This window comes from Trachurus trachurus (genome assembly GCF_905171665.1).
Source record: "Trachurus trachurus genome assembly, chromosome: 9".
NCBI lineage: Eukaryota > Metazoa > Chordata > Actinopteri > Carangiformes > Carangidae > Trachurus > Trachurus trachurus.
Genome location: NC_139895.1, coordinates 22,173,300 through 22,186,810, shown reverse-complemented (window position 1 = coordinate 22,186,810; position 13,511 = coordinate 22,173,300).

Sequence of the window (13,511 nt, the reverse complement as noted above, 5' to 3'; positions counted from 1 at the left end):
TTTGTTTTATTATTAAATGCATTTGAGAACAGCAATCTTTCTCTGGTCACTTTTCAGTTATGTGCATCAATACACCACATTAAAGATCATTTTGACAACATTGCCATCTTGTGGTAAAGCGATGTTATCAGGAGCCCCCACCCCCTGCCCCCACCACCACTCCTCTCTCCACATCTCCTCTACTCTTTCTTGTGGGTAATATGGCTGCATTAAACTGTTATGGATCCCAAGGGCTGAGTTTGTTGATGGGTCATTAGCGATCTACCTATCCCTTTATCTAGGCCTACAGCTCAGTGTCAATTTCAAATTAACAATTAAATACACACGTGCCAGTCAATTATATACTATTACCATATACACACACACACACACACACACACACACACACACACACACACACACACACACACACACACACACACACACACACACACACAATTATAAACTACAAATAATGGAGTTAATATAATAGGATAAGGATGGGGCCCCAAGATTAACACAGGAAATTAAAGGGAATCAATCAACAGGCAAAGGCTGTCAGGTATTTGGATCCCCTGGAGCTCCAGTTTTGTGGGGCTAACCAGACTTGAATCCCTCTATCCATGTGGTTCATCACCTGACCCCTAATGTGACCCCATAGCTACTGGCAATTAATTCAGGGCTCCTAATGGACATCTTCATACAAAAGGAATGTTATTTCTACTCTACGTTGTAGGCTAATCAGTGAGTGTATTGTGTGAGTAGCCTATTTGCTGTGTAATATAGGAACTTGTGATGATCTGTGCAGCTGCAGCAGCACAGTCTCTGTTCTACTGACTGGTATCGGGTCTGGGATCAGCAGCCAAACCGCATGTCAAATGTTTAGGAATGTTTAGATAACAACGTCACGTGGTGCAGGTCTGAGCCATAGACGTAAACCGATAGAGCGGTCATTCCCATTCAAATGCTGCTGGATGGAAGGCCACGTTAACGGCCACGTTAACGGCCGCGGTCCTCTGCCACTACGACTACAAACTGCTCCGGCTCCGTCGTCATGGAAATCGCCGTTGGTTTCGGCGGTGGCAGCCTTTAACGTGGGAGCCATGTAAGGTGTTTCCTCTCTATCCGGCGCAGCTCTGTGCTCTGAATCCTCTGCAGTCTGCATCAGCAAACTGTCTTGGCATCACTTCTCGTCCTTCCTCCGGCGTCATGTGAAAGAGGTTCATGGTGGTGGTGGTGGTGTTGGTTTCTCCCGCCCCAGACCGTCCGGACCCCCCGCCCCCCCACCCACCCCCCTCACTCCTCGTCCGCCGAGCTCCTCCGCAAAACGCCGCCGACCTCCCTTTGTCCAGGTGGTTCCCCGTGGGGTAGTGTCTCTGTCCCCCTCCCCTCTCCCGCTGCTGTCCCCACCGGGTTTATCCTGCAGCCCTCGGCGTGCGGCGCAGCGGAGGATGAGCGAGCAAGGGAAGGGCTCGGCATCCGCCTCTGCCGCGGCCCCGGCGCCAGGCTCGGACACTTACAAAGGCTGGCTTTTTAAATGGACCAACTATCTGAAAGGGTACCAGCGGAGATGGTTTGTCCTCAGCAATGGCCTGCTCTCATATTACAGGTAATTTATTTTTTTTATTTTTTGCCAACGCGGAGTGTAACATGGTAACATGTCACAACATCAACGCGCACATTTGTGTGTCGGTGCATCAGTGTGTGTTACAGCTCAGCTGGCTGCCTCGGCTGTCTAGCTAACGCGGTCTGTTTACTTACAGCTGACAGCCACAAAACCTATTGTAACCTAGTTACTTTGACTGACTGGGTTGTGGGAAGACACGGACACACAGCAGCAGCAGCAGTAGCAGCAGCAGCAGTAAGAACAACAACAGCAACAACAACAACAACAACAACAACAACAACAACTGTATCTTCGCTTCAGACTCAGTGAAGTGACAGAAATGTGGCGACAACAAGTACCGACGTCAGCTAGCAGCACACCAAGCTAGCCCGTAGCCTCGGTCGGTGAGCGGTGAGCGGACAGCGGACAAGCAGCTGTCCGCTCCTCGGTCACACCAACACCACGGCACCGTCCGCTGCTCTTCAACCCACTGTTTATAAAGTGACCGTGTTTATCATCATTGCCCATTTAAGCTCGTAATGTCACTGTTGTTTCAAACCACGACCTCCTATGAGCGTCACATTACTGTGCGATATTCATTCATTCATTGCATAAGCTAATGTTATCTCTTGGGAGATAATGTTTCCACAGACGACCGCTGTCATTTTTTCAGTCTGTCTTCAGTGTAATCACACAACTCTATACACCAGCCTAACACCTGTGGCTCAGATGCCTCTTGCAATGGGAGTCATGTTTCCACAGGTGTGAGTGTACAGGAACAACAGTGAATGGACCATAGAGTAGCTGGTAGTATTCCCCAACACACCCATTTTATTTACTTAAACCTACAAGGACATGAGAGGAACCTGAAGCCTTAGCTCAAGTTCAACAAGTATTTCCTCATAAACAAGCCCCTCAAAACAACAACAGCAACAACAACAGCTTTTGTTTCATTGTCAGTCTAATGTTACGGCCTAGCAAGCAGGTGAATGAACTGCCACCTGGACCAGTCTGAGGAAATTCAATCTTGACCTTGGGATCAGTATGTGACAAAATGAACTCAACTCTGAGGTTCAGCCTAAAAAGAGCAGAGCTTCTGGCCTGAGCCAGCAGCCGTATAGTCATCCACGAAGGCAGTTAGATGTGGTCGACAGAAGCTCTAAAGCTAAACCTCTGAGCTGTCATACAAAAGCTTGACTGTTTTCATTGCCTTCATCGCATGGCTCGTTCCTGTTTGACCAGCTTGTTTGCCACCACTTGACTGCTTTTTGTCAACATTGAAATACTTTGCTGTGTCGCCTTCTAGGTCGCTCTGCCCTTGGTGCATATTTATACATTTTATGCTTAATATTGAATTCCTGAGTTTATCGTCAGGGACACGGTCCTTTGTTGCGACAGTTGATCACCCTGTCTGACCCACTTTTCCTAATTAAATGGATCACAGCAGTGTGAAGGTGCACCCAACTTCCTCTGCTAACAGTGCTATTAGTCAAAGATGAGCCTGTTAAGTTTAGACACCTTCTTAAATCAGCAATGATTTTAAAAACCCTCTACCGTCTAGCTAGCTTAATGTGTTATTACAAACTATAATTGCTTGCAGTTATAGAAATGATTAATGTGACACTAAGCTGATCCCTCTAGGATAATTGTCTTTCCAAATGTCATATTTCACCAGGAGGTTAGGTTGCAAAATCAGCTGTGAAGCAAGAAGGGACTCACTGCCTTGTTTAAAGGCTCTTCTCTCCAGCGAGGTCTAGTCTTTATGAGGGCTTGAATCTGGGTCCTCTGACTGCGAGGCAATATTTTTTTGTCTCACTGTGCTTCCCTGCTGCTCCAAGAGTCATGCAATGCAGTCTTCCAAAAACATATATATATATAATTGCTCAGATTAGATAGAAAAATATTCTCTACTGTGTGCTTGTGTAAATATGTGATTCAAACCACATTTGGATCTCATTTCATCCCATGCTTCATTTCTTACCCAACAGCACCCTAGTGCCACACTTTCTCAAGCAAGCCCCCATTGATTGTCTTTTGTTGTTGTCAGCAAAGTGTTATTTGACACAGAGATACCTCTGTGTGGTAGCCAAAGCCCTACTCCTGCCTGGCGAAAGGAAAGATGCCTGTTGCCTCTAACCTCTATTAATAGTCCATTATGTTGTAAGGTGACTGCCGTCCCTGTGGTAAAGGTAGCCTGTCGACATCTGAGCACAGAGGCAGTGAAGCGCACGAGTTGTCCCCTCCGCTGATGTCTTCCTGGCAGACCGCATTGTGTGTGTTTGACTTGAGGCCTTTGTGTGCCGCTATGTGCGGCTTCTCCGGCTCCCCGTCTGCTCTTCTATTGTGAGTGAAGTAAAAAGAGAAACAGTCAGACAAATGTGACAGCACGTTAATTATTGTGTCTTCACTGCTTGTGAAGTGATAATTGATGTACACTTTCTGTAGCATGTTATTATTCAACTTAGACAATTAATAAGATGAATACACAGAAAATGCCTTGAAGCAGCTCTCTAATTTACTTTTGTTACAGTTGCTACTGTTTCAGTGAGTTTTGTGTGTTTAAAGCGTTGTAAGAAACACAGCGCTCCCCTTCACATTTCTAAGACTAGACAGCTTATGTCACATCAATCCCCAGCAGGCATTCATCAGTTGTTTGACTTTCAGCCCTTTTAAAAGGCCAGTTTATATTTCTGATAAATCAATAGCGACTGACTGCCACTTAGAGGTTCAGCCAATAAGGTGAGGGATCGCTTTCATTCCCAAAGTCTGCTGTTGTCAAACCGAAGGCTTCGTTCTCCTGCTTGTGGTTGGAAAAGCCTGTGGGCAGTGGAGGACTCCAATCAATGCTTCGACTGTGACACACGGACACACTCAGCACTTCCGCCTGTTAAATTGTAATGAGTTTTACAGAGATTCAACATTGCACTTGTTATTGATTACTTCTGGCTCTGACACTGCAAGGCTCACTGTCTTTTTACCCCACATCAGCCTTTTGCTTAATTCACCCAAAGAGCTTCACTGTGCCTTTTCTGCCAGGACATGATGTGACGAGATCATTGTCCTCCCTCCCTCAATGAACTTCTTTTATTTTTAATTTTTCATCTTTCATTTTTACTGATTTCCTCCTCAATTTTAATACTCTCAGCACTTGCTCGCCTCACCTCTTAAAGTAATTCTGGCGTGGTGGTGCTTTAGGGAAAATTACAGGGCATTAAAGCTTTGAGTGCTATTGGAGCTGCCATATCAGTGAATCTGGCTTTGTCTTATAGCAGACTAGGTCCACCACGTCTTCCTCTTTGCAGGAGAGTAGCTTGCTAGTATCAGTTTAAGCAGTCTGTAGGGGGTTCTGCACCGTTTCTGCCGCTCTGGACAGTTGGGTTATGGTGTTACTGCTGGGGGGGGGGGGGCTGGTGAGTCAGCCAACCTTGGGCCCAGCTGCAGGGTAAAGCCTGGCCTGAACCCTGTTTACTGGCTTGGCACATCAGCAGAGTGATGACTGGAGCTAGAGATGTGGATGCTGTGATCTAATCCTGTTAATGGGCTCTTGGTTGGTTTTAGCACCAGGCGACAATGTGTGTATATGTGTGTGTGTGTGTGTGTGTGTGTGTGTGCGTGTGTGTGTGTGTGTGTAAAAGTGTCACTGTGTGCGTGCCTGTCCGGGCTGTCTTTGTTTTAATGAGAAGGTGAGAGCAGCAAGAAGTTAAAGTGAGCAGAGAAAGTCTGAGCACATTCTCACCATCTCATTGCCTCAGCCATTCAGCAGGTCACGTCGTCACGTCGTCCATCTTTCACTATCACTGTTTTGGTTGTTTTTTCTGCTCTTATGTTTCTTTTCTGTCTTCAGCACGGCATGTTGCCCATGCAGCGTTTCTCTGGCTCTCTCCCTCCACGTCTTGTGATATTTCAGCCCTGAGCCACAACAAAACCCCTTTCTAAATGCTCATGCTCTGGGTACTGTGTCCTATTTCCCCCTGCCTGTCTGTGTACGTGTCTCCCCATGCTTATGGCCGTCTGTTCTGTGTTGTTCACTGGTTGTTGTTCTGTCATTACATGCTCCAGATCGGTGGATTTGTGTTTTATGAGGATGTGTGCACAGGGGACGGACAGGTAAAAGCACTGCAATTCTCTCCTGGCTCAGCGCAACATGCAGGAACCTCTCTCATGCCCTCAGCTGCCCCCACTCACCCTCACCCCCCCTCTGCCCCTCCCCTCTCTAGAGCCTTAATGCCCCCCCCTCGTAGTCCTTATCTCTCTTTCCCAGCTTTTGTAGTTTCCTTGACTGTATAACTCCATGGCCTTTGCATGGCCCTCGCCTCCCCCACAGGGTAGAAGCGATCTGCATGGATCTCATCTTACTCATCAGCAGCACATCAGTTTGTTTCCCCGCTCACAGCCAGGACTGTGTGGCCGAGGCAAAAAAGCTGGAAGACCAAGGCTGTTCAGGATCTCTGCCCGCCTTTTCCTCCCGGCTTCGCATGGCCCCCCCAGCTCGGTCTTGTCTGCCCAACCGATGTGAACCGAGCGCCAGCAGAAGAGCGGTATACACTGACGCGTTGTTCTGGATTGGCATCATAACAAGACTCGACTCGAGCCGGTAGAGAGGCAGCATGATGGAAGTCACTGGCTGGCAGGACTTTTAAATACAGTTCAACCTCTGACTTAGCGGTGAAGCAGCCACCCTGTCAGTGTCAACAGAGGCCTTAGTGCTGCTGAGTGGGGGCAGCTGCTTGTGGCGGTGAGTGCCCACCGAGGATAGATGAATGGACGTCAGCGCCCACAGACAAATCCACATGATTGCATGGCTGCATGCTTCAAAGTGGGCTGTTTCCAAGGGGCGTTGACCGGCAATTGTGACATGGAGGGCTGAGGATTTGTTTTCATCCGAAGCAGCCACCACACAGCATGTGATTTGGCTGATTAGCTGCTGCCCTCTGGTTGTAGGTGTTAATCAGCGAAATCAGCTGTCTGTGGCTGCACTGAGAATCTGCATAAACTCTCAGCTCTCTGAGGGACATGATGGTCTGTCCCTGCCCTGTGGCTTAAGCTCTTCCGACCGAGAAAGAACGTCAGACAGCCAGCTTTGCCACCACATAACAGGAAATGTAATGGTTCCTTTTTAATTTTCTCTTTTCAGTCAAATCAGCTGTAGTTATGAACCAGTGACATCCACTATAATGGAAGATGTGCAACAGTATTTACATACATGCATGCTTTCCTCTGATTTGCTAGAAACTTAATTGCAATCAGATGTGTGTGCAGTGTGTTTGTGTAAGACTCATAATCTGTTGCCCTTCCTCTTTGTTCTAATCTCTCACCCCGCTGCTTTGACTCCCTCTCCCCTGCTATCTCGCTCGCTTGTTTTTTACCACCTCTCGCACTCTGTTCTCTCTTTGTTCGCGCTGTTATTCATTGTTTGGTTTTGTTCACTACACGGGGCTTGGAGCCAGACAATGGCCTTGTTATCTAGACTACTGTGGCCCACTGAATGTGCAACAGTTGGTCTTAGTGAAGGCCACACAGAATACCCACAATCCTGCACACCCACAATAGGGCAGGCAGGTCACACTGAGTGAATTACAAGTTCAAACCAACCCATTTGTTTTACTTTAGCTACGATGGCGTGTGTTCAGTCAAATATGAACGGGTGCTTCCATTACTGCGTGGCTTTCAAGGTGACTCTTGACCGTGGCAGTCCTCTGTCCCTCCTTGCTTCCCTGCTCGTGCTTATTGGCCATAGGAATGACAGCTGTGCGCTCCTCCCTACATCCTTTTTTTTAATGACATTTATAATTTGCAAAGGTATACAGTATTTATGTATAGACTAGGGCTGGGTGTCACTACTGATATACTGAATTGATTTGATTCCGATTCACAAGGTCCTAATTCGATTCGACATTGATTCATTTAGAGATATTTCAGTTTTAATTAATATCCAATTGCTTGGTTATGAAAGATTTTCACAAAACTAAAGTTGCAAATTGTATAAAGATGGAACTCCCTAACCTGGTGTATTATTAAAAAAAATCATGTTTACATTAAACTGACCAAAAAGCAATTACATTAATACACATTTATTTAACACGACCCACTCCAGAAATAAGCAGTGCAACAGTGCAATGGCATATCAAAAGATCGATCTAAGGATTTTATGAATCGATATCGGATCTTTCAAATGAAGATCGATATGAATAGGAAAATCGATTATTTTAAACCCAGCCCTAGAATGGACTGCTCGAAGGACAAATGAGCAGTAATGATGAAGTCATATCCAAGACCAGTGTGCTCATCTCTCTTGTGTCCGCCTGTCTTCCTCTCCCTCTCTCTCTGTCTTCCTCTGTCTCTCTTTCTGCGTGGTATTGCATTGCAGGACGCAGGCGGAGATGGCCCATACGTGTCGAGGGACAATCAACTTGGCCACGGCGCACATAGACACAGAGGACGCCTGCAATATCGTCCTGAGCAGTGGCGGCCGCACGTACCACCTGAAGGCGAGCACGGAGGTGGAACGGCAGAGATGGGTCACGGCGCTGGAGCTGGCCAAAGCTAAAGCCATTCGCATGATGAATGATCAGTCTGGTAAGGGCAGCTGAAGCAAGCAACTGCTTATTGAACATTTGAAATGTGTGACATGGCTTTTTATTGTAGTAGATCAAGATAAAAGAGCAATAACGCTCCAACGGTATGAGACACTGCTGCAAGAGGTTGATGGTCAGAATCTGACCTTGATCAAATATTTGTTGGGCTTATACAGTCTAGGCAAACATTCAAGAGTTTGTTTATCTTCTAAACCGTTGGTTCAGTTATTGAGATCCCTGCCAAGTAGAGGGTGTGTTCAGTATTGACTTAACAACATGGTCCTCAGTACAGGAACTGGTTTTCAGTGTACTCCTGCCATTTGATATTCAGCACAGCTGGTGTTCCAGCTCTCTCCCTCTTTAATGTGATCCAGGTTCCCGTGTGAGCCAGGAGAGGGCAGCGCTGCCTGCTCAGTGCAGTTGGAAAACAAACCAGAGTATGCTAATGGTACCGTGAGAACTGAGCTTCCATTCATCCTCCTCCTGTCAGCCGAACACTCTCCTTTCCAAGGGGACTTATATTCTTGTATGGTTCTGTTAGGTGTTGCTGGTCAAAGGCTGTGGGAAAAGCCTGCAGGACTATTTTCTTCACGTTTCACCCTGGCATCCTCCCAAAGCCTCTCTGCCACAGTCTTTTGCAGACAGGGTCTACAGAGACTGAGACAGGCTATATATTCCCCTGGCCTCCATTTGAAAGTCAGATCACTAAATATAGACAGGGAGAGAATGTGAGTGCTTTTTAGCTTACTGCTTCCAGTAAGCAGGAGAGGAATTCTTGTATATTTGTATTTTGAAAGGTTTAGGCTATTGAACAGCCCACAACATTTGATGTGTGTGTGTGTGTCTGTTGTCAAGTTCAATTGGACTAGTGTTCAGCTGCAGCTCTTGTGCTGCCACAGTTTGATGTTCTGTCATAAATTGTTATCCTCACCAGAACATGGCTGTCTTTGTCAATCCATGTTTTGCACAACATGTTTTGCCTGCATGCTACAAGAGAGGTAGTTCACCAGCCAGATTGGGAGGACTACTATATATGTATAAGCAAAGGCATTTAGATATACCATGTGAGTATATATTGTATATATTTCTATTCCCAGAGCTGTCAGTAACCATTTGTCTGTTTGCTCACTGTCTGTCCATTGTCTGTCTGCTTCAGTGGTCAGCTCAGAGGGACTTACCTGTTGTCTCATGTATGATCAACATGTTTGTTTGAGGGATTTATGCCATCCCTGGCTGAATGAGATGTTTTTTTTTTTTATTCACAAGTCTTTTTTTACTCCCCCCCCCCCCTCCCATTCTCAGGAAACTGTTGAAATTTAAAGATGTGCTTCAGTAATTTTGCTTTTCAGTAAAGATGGAGAGTCATGAGAGACAGAATAAAAAACAAATTCTGTTACGCTCCAAAAACGGTTGCATCTGATAATTCTCAGTAGTCTCTCCTAACAGCCCACTACTTCCACCCCCACCCCTCCAGTTTGTTAAGCCTGAGGTAGCCCTTTCAGTCAGATGCTCTCCAACTGTTTACTAAACGCTTTATATGAAAATGAAATGAACTTCAAATGTGTAGTGATCATTGCATTAGTGCTATAATTCCCTGTCATATATTAGACATTGAAATCATAAGCAAAAAATTTGTTGTACTTTGTTTAAGGTTTGAGTCAGAGATGCTTTAAAGCTTACACAAAGAGTACTTGTTTTTTTTTTTCTACCTTTCCTTTTCACAGCTAATCTATCTGTGGGAGGAGGATTTAAGAGTATGTGAGAAAAGGGACGCTGTGTGAGTCTGTTCATAGAAAATTAAATGTCTGCTAATGCAGCTCTCTTTTTACAGTCTATGATGCAGCTGCTACTGGGAGCAATACTTAAGTCACTGAATGACAATATTTTGCTTATCAAAACTGAATTAGATTTCTGAATAATCTCATTCCTCCAGTCTATGGTATCGGATAAACATGGATCAGTGACAGAATGCAAACATTCATGCCCTCCCGGCTCTGTGGAACAAAAAGCTTGTATTGATCTCCTCAGGAGAGCCCAGTATAAGCCATGTATCGATGTGTATCAGTAGAGATCAAAGTGACAACCCTTATGTTTTTACCTTCACCCTCTACTCTAGAACATGGTGGCATTTCTAAAATCTTAATCTAACTTGACCCTTGAGTCTCTTTGTCCCTCGGCCACAAGATTCTTTCTGGAAACAACTGATCTGATCCTTGAATTAGTGACTTAAACTTCTCATTACTACTGGTGTCACATCTGCAGCCTTTTCATTTGTAAGCCCTCTCTCGTAAATTACCTGTCCTTGCATGAGAGCATCTTGTTTTAATCTAGGCTTAGATTGGATTTCTAACAGCTTCCTGAACCTATTCACTGTAGTCACTGTAGCCCTATACATTCAGTAGGTGGCAGTGTTTCTCCTCGCTTCAGCATGACCTTTTTTATGGGTTTGTTTGCCTGTTTTTTTTCTGCCTCGGCTTGTGAAACTGGCATCACAGCCCATTGAATTGCTTTTTCCAGTGGTGGCTTGAATTTGCAAGCCTGACCTGCACTCCTTTTTGAATTTAACATGTGAAAATTAGCTTAGAAGGTAAATTTGAGCGGAAACTGGAAAAGCTTTAGTGGAAGTTGGTGGAAAAAATGAGAAATGTATACTAAACCGTATGTATGCTGGGACCATTCATCCAGTCAGTGGTTTTTCTGGCTCTAGCTGAGTTCAGGCAGATACAGCTGAGGTAGGCAACAGCGAAACAGCCCCCGACCCTGATGTTACCAGCATGCAAGCTGATGCGTGTCATTAGTTCTCGAACGATAGTGCATTGATTTGCATCGCTGTTTGATCAGCAAGTCAATCTGACAGTCCTTGGGTGAGGTTCCACTTAAACTGACTGTTCATGCGCGAGTAGGCTCGTCATCACAATGATTTACTCATTGGGGGTTTAACTGTTATAGGTATTTACATTCATCCTATTGCTGGCGTAATTTTCTCGTCCAGTTGTTTTTGCTTTTATTTTGACATCCCAACCACCGCTCTCCAATTGCAGGAACAGGTAGTGCCCTGTCCGTGGTGCTGAAACAGTAGGGATATCAAAGAGGAAGACATGATGGCAGATTAGGAATGCCTCTTTAAACGCGCTTCATTTCTCCTTCTATCCCACCCCTCCTTCTCTGTTCCTATCTCCTGGTCCCGGCTCGCTCCCTTGTTGGTTTTTTTTTTCTCCCTACATTTGCTCTGGCACTCGCTCTTCCTCTCTCTTCCACTCTCCCTCTCACTCGCTGTCTGGTTTTCCCACCCCCTCCCTCTTTCTCCCTCTCTTTCCCCTTTCTCTCTCCATAAGCCATTTACTCTGCTTTTCTTCCAGCGGGGTTTTAGTTCTGAAAGGAATGACCTTCTGCTTTGTCCAACTCTCGCTCCTCCGTCCGTTTCTTAAAACATTGCCATTGTCCTGCAAAGTCTGGGGGAAAAAATAGAAACGGAATAAGGCAGAGTCTCCTTGTAAGTACATGGCTTTTGTCCAGTTGTGTTGTCCTTAGGAATGTGTGTGTGTGTGTGTGTGTGTGTGTGTGTGTGTGTGTGTGCGTGTTTGCATTCATCAATGTGAAACTGGTTAAGTTGTTCAGATGTAGCTGTGTATTTATTTTCTATCCTGTGTATTTTGGCTGATTTACAGTGAATAAATCAGCAGTATCAACTTTCAGTGGCTACATACAGTACACCATTCTTTCTTTTCTTTTTTTAAGTATATTTTTTTGGCTTTTTATTGCCTTTAATTGATAGCACAGTGGAGAGAGAGAGACAGGAAATAGGGAGGCAGAGAGGGGGAACGACATGCAGTAAAGGGCTGCCCAATGCGGGATTCGAACCGGGCTAAAGTGAGCTAAACGCTGCCCCACAGTACACCTTTCTCACTGAAACTCTAAAAGTGAATGGAGACCTTGAAATTGGAAATTGGAGAATTATGAAGGAAATAAGGATGTGCCATGTAAAAAATCTTTACACCCGTAGCAGGATTCATACTTTCAGTAATGAATTAATTTTGCACTGTCCATAGTTTTGCATTGGTTTTGTGAGTAGGTGACTCAGATTGTGGTGTATAATGTGTGTGTCTATGAGGCAATACATTCAGATAATGCGTGCTGTAGCTGTAGCTTCCTTTCCATCAATAAACTCATGGTCCAGTGAAATAAAGTGAAAACTGTTTTCTTGATGCCAGTGATTGTTACCCTTTCTTGACTGCACTGGTAAATGAACTCATCTAGTGTGTTAATATGAGTAAAACATTTAAAGTGTTTTATTACCTACAAATAAGCAGTGTCATCAATTACTATGTGGTATAGGCTGATATGATAAATATTCACATGGTTTAAATGAATCCACCTCTGCAAAATGTTCAATAAGATGCATCCTGCATGAAGTGCTACTGTCCGAGATCATGAAGAGATGTTATGACAGGACAGATGGCATGCTGCTTATCATCCTCATCAGTTAGTTCTGCAGTGGCTGTGGATCGAATCACTTGTCCTTGTTTGTCTTGGATGTCGCGTGTAGCGGCAGAGGTCGATTTCCTGGATCAGATCAGTCCCAACTGACAAGTCAGATATAGATGAGGAGGTCAGAGTCATATTCAGGCCTGTAACATAACAAATATTACCACCAGATGAAGTCTGGCATTTAACAGAGATCATAAATGATGGTGGCCTGCATGCTTTGTTTTTGTGTGTTTGTTTTCGGTGATATTTAATATCTTCCTTCCTCCCTCTGTTTGTGGAGTCTGAGACGGGAAAGTGCTTTGTGTTGTTAAAAGATAACTTGAAATATCTGAAAATAGAACGTAAATGATGAACAATATCCTTTAAAAAGAGACTCTGTGTATTTGTCTGTGGTCACATGCTTTTTGTGTGTGGTCTAATTAGGTTTGAATGTAATATTGTGCATGCGGTGTACTTGCCTTTGTACGTACAGGGGTGTTTTGGTATAAGGCCACTGTGAGCTCAGTTAAATGGATCTATAAATAATGTTAATCACAGCTTCATACAGTAGTGGACAGAGCTGTTGAAGCACTGTATTGTTGCACATCCACACTACATCACTGGTATTATTCGGCTGTCTTTTGTGTGTTTTTTTTCTACATTGTATGGTTGTGTGTGACTCATTGACCTGCTGTATATGCTGCATGAAACTCAAATTCATTATAAAGCTCACATTGTGTCCCAGTCAACTTGCATTTACGTTTCTGCTTTATCAGCAGAGAGCAGAAGTTGAGAAATTGAGAACGCTGATACAGGCAGGTCATTAAAATATTAGTTGAACATTGTGCAAGGCAGTCAGCAAGGACAATAGTGGTTCAGTTTTC